Source organism: Drosophila innubila (genome assembly GCF_004354385.1).
Source record: "Drosophila innubila isolate TH190305 chromosome 3R unlocalized genomic scaffold, UK_Dinn_1.0 2_E_3R, whole genome shotgun sequence".
NCBI classification, from domain to species: Eukaryota; Metazoa; Arthropoda; class Insecta; order Diptera; family Drosophilidae; genus Drosophila; species Drosophila innubila.
Window position 1 is genome coordinate 29,443,091 of NW_022995380.1, and position 12,472 is coordinate 29,455,562.

The 12,472-nt window shown below is 35.0% G+C and overlaps 1 protein-coding gene across 1 annotated transcript in view; it reads left to right on the forward strand.

Annotated features, from left to right (window-relative positions):
• The first annotated feature begins 4,471 nt into the window (after positions 1-4,471).
• LOC117789526 overlaps positions 4,472-12,472 on the forward strand; it is a 40,305-nt gene continuing 32,304 nt past the window's right edge. Inside the window, exon 1 of the mRNA XM_034628557.1 lies at positions 4,472-4,690. The gene's annotated coding sequence lies outside the window, so the exon portion shown is untranslated. The remainder of the gene's footprint in view (positions 4,691-12,472) is intronic.

The following is a 12,472-nucleotide window of genomic DNA, read 5'->3' on the forward strand; positions in this document are numbered from 1 at the left end:
TTTGGGGCCAAAATGATTGAGGCGTTTGTATAATCCGTTTGTCATGGCCTCTGACAAAAGCTAATTGTCGCTGGTGTTGCGAGTTATTCGTATGTGTGTGTGCATGTCCATTTGGAAAGGACTCGCAAATGGTTTTATTGTGACATTTCATTTTTACGCCCTGTGAATGCAGATGGTCTTGATTAATTATCGCCAAAAACTGTCGAGCTCTGACGTCTCCCTGGCAAAGAGTTTGGCTCCCTGATTCTGATTTCGTCGTCCATCTGACAGCAGACGAGAAATGTGGGGCACAAAAAAAACCACCCACAAGCAGCGAAAGACCGACAGACAGACAGACAGACAGACAGACAGACAGACAGACAGACAGACAGACATATAAATTCAGTAAGCTATACTTGCAACTTGTGGCAGGAGTTGAAGTTGTTGGCTGAAGCAGAAGCTCTCGGCGTGTCAGCGATAATCAGTTGGCAACAAAGTTTTAAGCGCGAACTCAACCGCAATTTCCGCTTCACCAAGATAAACGATGCGTAGTCAGCGACAACCAGAGATACCCTCGATTCCAGGGCATCTACTACACGGTAAAGGGGTAAAGAGGGCAGCTGGGGAATCCCCATCCACGTACAATTGTTTACCGAACATAATTTATACAAAATGTACATTTAAATAGCTGCCGTGTTGTGGAATAATCATTTTCATTTACGTATACGAATACTAATTCGAATACGAATAAATATGCAAACTGTAAACAGCATTTGACGCGATTGAACGCGTCGACTCATGTTGCACATGGACTCATTTAGCCTCGATTTAGGCTCGTTTATGCCTCACGCATCTGTGCAACTGGAACACGACCTCTACGCTTAGTCAGGGTTACTTTTCAACTTACCTTTAACAAAAGTTGCCATTAAAAGAGCATACAAAACGAGGGTGGGCCGATAAGTCTCTAAGTGAGTGAGTAAACAAAACTTTTTGAAATGGAAATAAATTTACTTCTCATCATATGGAATTTTCAATTAAATCTATTCTAAAGTTTTTCAATTATTTTCTATATATTTTATTTTAATTTAGAAAAAGATTAGAATTGGAGCTAAAATTAATTCTTCACCCCATTTATTTAATTTGTTTTGCCTGTTGAAAGAGTAAAGTTCTTAAAGGTGTTCTCTTTAAATCTGTTCCAAAATTAAACAGTGTGACCTTACCTTATGAAACTTAAGTAGCCATCAGCTAATAGATTACACTACACAACAAAATTATAAATTGTTTAAAATATTGACGATTTTCTAATGTGTTAAATAGCTTGACAGCAATTGCGGCAAATTGAAACAGTGTGACCGTACTTCACAAAACTTAAGCAGCCATCAGCTGATAGATTTCACTGCAGAACTTTTTGTAAATTTTTTAAACAGTCGCGATTTTCTACTGTGTTTAATAAGTTAACAACTCAACCTTGTATGTTGAAGTATGTAAGGAATGTATTTACTTCGATCTGATGGTCAAATAAATGGTCAATCGCAATTTAAAGCTGTACGCCACACTCATACACACTTATACACACTCATACACACACACACACACACGTGTAACCGAATCACAATTGTTGAGCACTCAGATTCCGGATAAAGAAATTTCAATCCAGGCATCACATCGCAACGATTTAATCGATGACGCTCAATCGAGTCAAACAACAGACCTCTGCCCTACGGCTTCAATATATACATATATATATCGTATATATCGTATGTATATATATTCAATATATATACGTATAACGTATGAAAGAGACGTTGGAGAATGTTAACCTTTAACCGGTCGATCTGCGGTTGACACTGTCCGTCTGCATGTGAAATTTATTTATCTTGGTTTTATGCAAATGCCCGCAAGCTTCTGATTGTCATGAGAATCTACTGCTTAGACATGATTCCATTTCTATGTAGCTCGAGTGCGGTTATTTGACTGCAATCCCCACACACTTAAACACATACACACACACATACACATACGTGCACACAGATATTGGCGTATATATCTATAAGGGCATCTTTAAGCGCAATCAACTAGTGCTAGTAAAAGGTGACGTTCAAATTAATTAAGAGTCTATCTCATCGTGGTTTCTGAGTGATTGCCAATCAATGCGAGAGCTTGCAATTTCCATTTGTCACACTAGTTTTCTCTTTAGTTGTAATTAACCAAATAGTGCAACATTTTCAATATACATCCATAACATAAAGTGATGAAAATAAATGGCAAAATGTGGCATTTAAAAGTTCTAATCTTTCTTTTTATTTGATAAATTTCACCCCTTTTAGTGAAAAGTTACAAATCAACTTTAAGCCAATTTTCTAAACAGCTTGTAAAGTACTTTTACAAAAATTTTAACCACAAATTATTCAATATTTCATTTTACACTTTTAGAGGGAGAAAAATAAATGCATCAAAAATATCTAAGCTAATAGAAAACTACTCAAACAAAATCTTTTTGGAAAAATTTGGCTTAGTTAAAAGTTTTAGTTGTTTCTAATCCACATTAAACTTATTTGCAAAAACTACTACACAAAATTTTCCATATACTATTCTTCAACTAAAAGAAGGTAAATGGATAATAAACTTTGAATAAATTTCGCTTTGTACATATTTCAACTCATGTTTAATATATATATATATTTTTTTTTTTGATATATTAACCCCCTGTCTGTCCTGAGTAAAAGTTGTAATTTTTTAAAAATCCATATTAAGCTACATTCGAAAACTCCACATAAAAAGTTTGCCGTTAATTGTTAAGCCAATTAATCGTCACGCGAAAACACTGAATAATAGACATCAATAAAAAATATAAAAAAGACGGGTAATAGCGGGTTAAAAATTATGCATTTAAATGTGCATATACTCGTTCTCTCATATGCAGATGTCATGTAGTACTTAACCCTAGAGCAAAATTAAAACCTCTTTTGTTCTTGAATTTTGGAATAGTTCAGTTGCATTGTCTGGGAGCTCAACAAACTGCTGTAGACTACTTATATGTATTACTTTTCACACGGCCTAAAAAAGGACAATATATGGCCTAAAACAAAAAGCAGACATAAGAGCCTGTGTCTACACTCTATTGTTGTCAATAGTTACATAAATTTGAATCAAATTAGGTCTTCAAAGCCCCCGCCTCCAACGTGGCCAACGATGGCCAGCGAAAATGACCAACAACTAGCAACAAACAACTAACAACAAACGCATGTGTTGCGCATTTGCGTATAAGAGTTTTACACACACACACTCTCTCTCTCTATCTGCTAGACTCTGTGCACGTTTGTGCGCTCAGCTTAGCAACATGTGGCCAGCAACATACAAAGCGCGAGGGAACAATTCTTAGCAACATGCAGAATATTAAGCGCATTTTCAACAATTACTTGCTGTCAATTATGTGATAGTAGTAGTAATGTCATAATCACCAGCAGAATCGAATTAATCAAATATTTTTTATTAATTATTAACTATATATTTGACTTTTTGGTGTTTTTTTAATCTAGGAATCAGTTTACATATTGGAAATATTTAGATTTATTTATAAAAACAACCGGAAAAACAAGTCAAAAAACAGATATTATTTCTGATAAAGAAGGATATATTCTTTAATTATTAGGGAGTTATGTTAAAATTATCAAATTTTTAATTAAACTCTAAGCAGGTACTTATTTTGATAAATTACTTATCTAATTATTTAAATTGTCATATTTTTACTTTAAATTTAAAAAAAATTACAAAAAAAATCTTTTGGTTTCTTATAAAGTAATACATTTACTACTGCTAAAAACCTTTTTTTTAATTGCAAAAAATCATAAACAAATGAATGGCGAATCAAGTGACCTTTTTGTTAAAGTATTTTTTGCCATTATTGAAATTGAAATACTTATAGTTTAATTAAAAAATGAGTATTTGTAATAAATTGATAAACTGTATAAAGCTTGACATATTTTTTTTTATATTTTCAATGCTGAAAATGTAAAATAGTTGACATTGTTTTATAAATGAGATAAAGGACAGACAATGCAAAAATATTTCTTAAAACAATTCAAATGAAAATAATTTAAATAAATTGGCCATCATTGAAATTAAAATACTTAAAGTTTAGAAAATAATAAAAAAAAATTTTTGATTTTAAAAGAAAAATTTAGTTTTATTTATTTACAAAGTTATGTTAAATATAAATATATAAACATTATAAACATAAATATTAGTATTTAGTTCGAAATTCAGTTTATTTTGTTAAAATTTACATCGATCTCGACACTATCAGCTGTTTGGTAGGGTTGAAATGATTGCTCACTCTCAGAGAGTGCGAGAGAGAGTGTAAACAAAAGAGAGCGAGCCGTTGCTCAGCTGGCAACATTGTTGCTATTGTCGAGTGTTGCTTGCTTTGTGGCGCCTGCTCAGCCGTGTGCTGTAAGCTGTGTGTTGTGCGCTGTGTTGCATGTTGTGTGCTGGTTGCTGTGTGTTGAGGCAGTCGCCAGTCTAACGGGACCAGTGGATACGTTAACATCGTCGCGACGCAACATCGGTTGCAACAACAGATTCGTGAGCTCATTTCGGATGCTCGTCGTGATGGCTGCTCCCCACCGACAGCCCCCCGCGTCGTAAGTGTCTGGCAGTCTGAAGTCTAGTGTCTGCTGGTGTTTGGTGTTTGCTGTTTGTTGGTCCCACTGTAAGTGGTGCTGCTCATGTTCCTGTTCTCCCCATTGTTGTTGTTGTTGCTGTTGTTGTTGTTGTTGTTGCTGGCGTGACATCAGCATTACCACAGATGCTGTTGACACGTTCGAAGGCCAACGCCGGGAGGATGCCAACAAAAAATAATATTAAAAAAAAATAAAAACTCGCTCGTTCTTTTATTTTGGCAAGCGGTCGCGAATTTCGAAAAAGTGGAGCGCCAAAAACGCCGTAAGAGAACGAAACCGAAACCGAGACGTTGCCGTTGTCGTTGGCCGTGCCACAATCCGTGGCACAATCCGCACCGTGGCGTCGCCTCAAAATGCTGCCAATAATCGCATTGCGGCAGTTGTTGTTATATATATGTATATGTTTGTGCAATGCGTATAAAATACGCCACTGCTCGGCACAGTGGAAACGTGCTAATTATAATATGTTAATGTGTATATGCCACAACGAGGACCAACCAGCAAACAACAGCAACAACAGCAACAACGATAACAACGACAACGCGAGTGCAACTTGTGAAATTGGCCAAAAATTGCGCGACCACAAAACCCGGAGGCGTTCACGTAGGCAGCGAGAGATTGAGACTGAAGCAGAGGCAGCGACAGAGGCGGAGGCGGAGAGCGGGCAGAGAAGGGGATGAAGTGATAAGGGCACAGGGGGGTGGAAAGAGGCAGGCTGGGCTGTGCAAATATTTGGCACATACCCGAGCAGCGAGAACACCGAGCACAAAAGCCGACAAAACGAAAGCAACAAAAGCAATTATGCAAATATTGCAAAAATAACGGCAACACAGTATTGCATGTGTGTGTGTGAGAGTTTGTGCGTAGTAAGAGTGTGTGTGTATGTTAGCCAACTCAAATTGATTAGCATAAGCGAATGCCGCATTGGTTCTGCCTCTTTTAACTTAACACAAACACACACACACACCAAAAAAACAAATATTCTAAAATGCAAGTTTTTTAAAAAAAAATATAATCTTGTCATGTACTTTTTGTTAGCAGAATAAAAATCCTTTAATAAAATTCTATGCAGATTAGTGATGTGAAAGCGATATTTGCAACTCGATCTTTTATCGACAACTCGATAAATTTTTTTGTGCAATTCCATTTCGATAAAAACTCGATTCTAAGTTTGGATTAACATCACTAATGCAGTTCAAGTTTCTTTGCATCAAAGTAGTAAAATAAAATTAGTACAAAATATTTGAGTCAATTAATTAAAAAACATCCTATAAAAGCTGTTAATACTGAATAAAATGGTTTAAACAGCACATCTTAACTAATTAAATAAATTTCTTTTATATGCTGAAGTTTTACACGCAAAAAATAATTATTGGATAAAGTAAAATAAATTCAGTATTGCAATCAACAATATATTTCTTTGAAATTTGCTTCGATTTTATTTTAAATCCAATTGGAATCAATTGTTATTGTAGTTAACATTTTTCAATACAGTTTGAAAATGACAGAAAAAGGCGAGCTTCTAGAATATTTTACTACTACCAGTGTTTATTAATTTCTTTATTTTTCTACCAGCTAGTTATAAGCATGCCTGATGATCAATATGTTTACTAAGTGTCAGATGCGTATTTAAATAAAGTATACGTAAGCAGAAAATTTTACTTGAAGAAAATGTCAAATCAACATAATTTTTTCAAAGTTTTGAAATGGATTTCTTGCGTAAAAATTTCAAATTGTTTCGCTCTGTGTACGCACAGTTTAACAAAGTCTATATGCAATTTGAACACACACACACACACTCTCTCTCTTCTTTTCTCTCTCTCTCTCTTGTGTGTGTGTGTGTGTGTGTGTGTGTGTGTGTATGATGTGCACAATTAGCGCCAAAGTCCACAAAATCGACTAATCAAACAAAGGGACGGCATCGCGTTGTTGGGAAAACTCGAAATTAAATTGGGGGGATTTTTCACGCCTCTGTTGACGGCGACGGCGACGGCGACAGCGACAGCGCTGCTCTGCTGGGCCGCATCATTCGCAAAATACGCGCGTAATCTATTTTCATCGCTCGACTTATTTTAATCTAGACACGGCCCTTCTTGGTCTACAGTCTGATGTTGGGAAGGAGATTGAGAGTGAGACTCAGACTGAGACAAGATTCACGCAGCAGACAAAGTCAATTGGTTGACTGGATAGCCGGGTATCTGCCACTCTCTCTCTCTTTCTCCCATACTCCAAGTTCCCATCGCTTTCTCAGTGCAGCAGGACGAGGCATCAATTCGAGGCTTTGCATTCTCCGCTGCGAAATTAAAAGTAATTTTTAAGGATTTATCACGGATTTGCAGCATCATCGTCAGCATCCAGACTCTGCAAAAATCGGATGCTTTCTCTACTCTCTCTTTCTTTCTTTATTTGTTGTTGTATGCCCTTTTTTTTTTTTTGGTGTTTTTGGTTTTGGATTCAGATTCGGATTATAAATTGATATTAATACGTGTAATTTACATTGCTGCCACTTACCGCAGTAACTCAAGCACTGCCATTCACTCTATCTGTCTCTTTCACTGACTCTATCTCTTTCTCTGTCTCTGTCACTGGCAGCAGAGTGCCACTTGTCTCTTTCTCTTTCCCTTTCCCTTTCCCACATCGCTTCGAGTTGCCCGTGTAATTAAATTATCACAAGTTTATCGCGTAAGATGAGAAAATACTCGGCCAAAAAATGGGAAGCCCTAAATTGCTGGGCAACATTGGAATCTCAGCGCAGCTTTAGTTAATTACTTGCTTAGATTTTCCGGAACTTTTGGTTAATTACAAGCTGCCTTCTCCACTCCCCTCTTCCTATCAACAACTTCGACTACAACTTTGTATAATTTCAGCATGCAACTGACAAATGCAATTTCACAATTAAATAGACCTCCAGTAAAATAATTGAGCTGTTCAATTTTTCAAAATAGGTAAATGCTTTTAAAAGCAGCTTCAACTATTTATTTAACACAGCATCAAGATAAATTTTCTTTTACGTCAAATAAACTGAAAATATATCAGATTTTCACCAGGCAATCTATTTACTTTTAGTATATATTTTTTAAATAAATTTTATTAGTTGAAAATGGGGCAAATATAAGCAACAAAAAAGGCTTATTCATTTGGTATTTTTTGTCGAAACTTGATTTACGTGTAGCATGTGCACCAATAATAAAATTGGTAGTCGAAAAGCTATACCCTTTAGTAGAATAGACAAAGCATAATACCAACTTAGAGTAACATGTTGACAATAATAACATTGCACTGTTATTCGTGCAATTCTCTGTTGAGATTTCTTTTCTATTGAAAATACAAAGAGGAAATATCTCTGATTTAACAAACTATTTGTGTATTTCTTTGTCTTTTGTACTTTTATTTAAATTACATCCAAAATTTCAAAGATATTGCCTAACACTTAGTAACTCATACATTTTGGGGCTCCTTGAAAATACAAAGAAAAGTATCTCTGATTTTGTACTTTAATTTAAATTACATCCTAAATTTCAAAGATATTTACATACACTTAGGAATTCATATATTTTTTGGCTCCAGAAACTACAAATGCTAAAATATGTGTTAGGAGACTACAATTTAAAAATTTTTGAATTGAATTCATCTTAATTCATTACGTAAAAATGCATAAATAAACTCATTATTGTATAAATCATACAAATATTTATTAATTTCCTTAAATTATGAGATTAATTAATTTATTTAATTTATTAAAATATGTGTTTAAAGACTACAATTTAAAAATGTTTGAATTGAATTCATTTTAATTTATAAATAAACTCATTATTGTATAAAACATACTAATATTTATTAATTTACTGTAGTCTAATTTTATTAATAAAATTAGTTCCAAAATTAAATTTCAGACATTTGAGGAACAATGAGATTTGTATAATAACAACAATATTCGCTTAAGATTAAACATTGTAGTAAATATTATTTTAAAGTGGGTATATTCTAGTCAGGCATTCTTGACCCACTCATATATATGATATTTTTTCTGAAGTTTATAGTACTTTTGTCTTGTTGTTCTTTCATTGTGGATATACGAATACGAATATTTACATTATTTTTTTAATATACGGCCAGAGCCAACGGAGTCGGAGTCGCAGTTGGAGTCAGAGATGGAGTCGGCGTCGGAGTCGGAGTTTCACATCGAAGTCCGGCGGGCATTTATACATTTTCCGGTTTTTCACTTGCCTTGCACTTTTTCTCCGGTTTTCTCGTTTTCATTTTCGTTTCGGCTCTTTTATTATTATTAAAAGCAAAATAAATTGTTCGTCTGTTTGCTCAACAGAGTGTTACTGTTTAAAGGCCTCAGTTTTGTGTCTTCCTCTCCCCACCCCCTTTTTGGCCACTCCCTGGCCAACCCAAAAGCGGTTTATTGGCCAGAAAAGGCATAGAAATATTATATGTTCCCTTTGGAGACGCATCGAACACATGATATACATTCTTTTTGTTTTCGTAAGCAGTTTTTCTCATTTCTATGGGTCCTTCCTGGTCGTAGTCCTGCTCTTTCTCCTGCTCCTTCTTTTTCTGCTCCCCTCTGCCTCCCCTGCTTTCTACAATCACAATCAGTCCCTGCTGTCGCGACGCTTTGTTTGCTTGTTTGCACATTCTTAACTGGCAATCAGGACCCCGAACCGCTCTTCCTGCCCTCCTTTCCCCTTTCCCTCTCTCTCTCTCTCTAACCGCCTTCAATTTAAGGGCCTACAAGCCAGGCGCATGTGTGTGTGTCTGTGTGTGTGTGTGTGTGATTGTTGAAGAACTTTTGTCATTTTGCTAATTTACCATTATTTACTTGTTGTTTACACGGCATCAGCCCGGAGTTTATGCTCGGCAAATTTACCCACAATATGCATTGACAATCAAGGCTGCAAGCCTACGAATTATTGGAAAGGATTCAGCAGACGTATTTATTCAATTGACGTATTGGTTTTAAAATCATATGCTCTTTACTTATGCTACAATTAAATAATCAATTCAATAATTTATTTATTTATGCACTTAAAATGCTAGATTAGTTATTTATAATTAATTTTATAAATAACTAGGTTAGTGAACTTGCTCCAAATATTTCTTAAACAAAGTTTTATCTACATACGTTAATAATCCATTTAAATGGATGGGTTTTGAGACTTTTAGAGCATGACAGAATAACAATAATTTTAATAAATAATTATATTTTTTTTTCTAAACAAAAACTTGTATTAATTCCAACAGCAAATTGTCCGATTTCTAAACTGATAGCTTAGCTCAATAAAAACAAATCAATTTTATAATTAACTAGGTTAGCAGGTTTCTTATAATATTAGTTTAGGGAACTTGCTCCGAATATTTCTTAAGCCTACATATATTAACAAATGTTAAGACATTAAAATGAATGGGCTTTGAGATTTTTAAAACATGGCAGAGTAACAATATTTTCAATAAATAATTCTATTTTTTTTCTAAACAAAAACTTGTATTAATTCCAACAGCAAATTGTCCGATTTCTAGACTGATAGCTTAGCTCAACAAAAAAAAAAAATCAACAAGGCTATAGCAAAAAATGTTATTGGCCTTAAGTGGCATTTAGGCCATCTTTGAAACGACCACAAATGAGTTTGTTTGACTTTAGTTAACCCGCAATTTGAGGCCCATAATTAAATGTAATCAATTGCAGTTGACTTTTATCCGCGACACTGAATTTGATGCGCTAATCAGCTATTTATTTTGGGGATTCCCCTGCCTTACTCTCTCCCCGTATCTCTCCCCATCTCTCTCACTTTCACTCTTCCTTTCTGGCTGTTTCTCTAATATTTTATTTACGTCTTGTACTGCGGCTTGTCTATGAGCATCAGTGTCGGTTACATTTTGTTTGTATTTGTTCTTTTACTCAACGAGTGTGTGTGTGTGTTGTTGTTGTGTGTGTGTTGAGTTGAGTTAACTAGGTCAGGGGATTAACTTTGTTAATAATAAAACACGCAATATTGCCACTGCAGCTGCCGTGAAGCAATTCCTTTACTCAAAGTAGCAGCTGGCTTTAAAATGTTCGTAAAGCTTTGAGCGCCACTAAAGAAGGTGGACAGCACAGAGACAGAGTGAGACAGAGAGAGAGAGAGAGAGGGGGTTATTTGCGGGATTGCTCTGATTTCGTTTCGCAACGCAGAGTTTTGCGTCTCCAACTCCAACTCCAAAGGCAGGCAAGGAATCTTCTGAATTATTTATGACAATTAAGTTGTAATTTCATTTTATTGCCTTCAACAGAGCCAACATTTCACCGTCCGCGTATGCTTGCCATTTCCACTACCACTTCCTCTTTCTCTTCCTCTTCTACTCTTCTACTCCTCTCTCTCTCTCCACGTTGTCGCTTCGTATCCATCGTAAACGTTGCTCGGCTCTTTCAACTACGACTTCACATTGAATTCTTTGCTCGCAGCTGCGCAGCTTCAGTTCCATCATGACCATCGACCATCCTACCCAGTACCATCCATAGCATCCAGAGCATCCATAGCATCCATAGCATCCAACCATCACCAACCATACTATGACCATTGAAAGCCCCTTTCATTTTACTTTCGCCAAATGCCGTCGTAAAGCGGAAAATGTATGTTTTTGCCCTTGATACCACGAACCACTTTTTGTTAAGTTTCACTCGTTTGTTTTTCTTTTTTTTCTTCGGTTTTTGTTTTTTTTTTTTTTCCATTTTTTTGTACTTGTATTCTGTATATAATTTAGCTTCTTGTGGCATACGCACTTTATTACTTATATATTCTCATATAATATGTGTTAGGTGTTCCAAAAAGCTCTCTACACTTAACAAAATAACGGGGCACCTGTTCCAATTTGGGCGTTTTGGGTGGCTTAACTTTTACGCATGAAAAAGTTTTGCTTTTCGCTTTTAAGAATTGTTCTTATCAGTATTTGCTTAAGTATTTGCAAAAAGTTATAGTACTCGCAATTTAAGCGAAAGTGCTCAACTGGGAGATACCCTGTCTACTGATACAACATGCTTGTATAATTTTTGTGTTTATTATCTGATTGCTGTGAAGTTTTCAGAATAGAATGTTGGGATTATAGTAAAACAAAAAACAAACTTTTAGAAATGTTCCACACATCTCAAATCACAAATCAATTAAGCTGCATTAAAATGTAAAAATATTTTTTAAAAGATTTGACAAAATTTTAAATTTGTTTATTAAAAGTAAATTTGTTTTTAAAATAAATAGAAAGTCATATAAAATAATCATTTAAATTTATTTACAGATAAAAACATAAATTTACTTAAAAAGATTGTTGAATTCTGAACATTTATTCGAAACATAAAAAACTCGTCCTATAGATCCTCCAAGATTCCATTGTTTTCCATATTTTCATAAATTCATGTAGAGATTTTTGTTGTTTTATTTCTACAAAACAACCCTTGTTTTTTCAGCTTTCTAGTACTGCAGGGTATTACAAAATTAAATGGAAATAGAAAAATATGGTGTTAGTATATTCTTTTGAGCTGTCATAACCGCTAAAAATAGGTTAAACTCATCTATAGTTCAAATTAGAAGCAACAAAAATGTGGTTCACTTGCTGAAATCTTGAATAGCATCAGATTTTTAAGCTCAGCCACGGGTTAAGAGATTAAAGGTGAGCCAGAGCTTGAATAGAGAATAGAATACCTGGAAAAGTGCACAAGGTAAACAGAGTGAATAATCGAAAAAAAGGCAAAAAAGGAAGCAATTGTGGCCAACATGACTTGACTGTGGGCTAACTATGCTCGTATCCTCATCAAACATTGGGCCCCACACCCA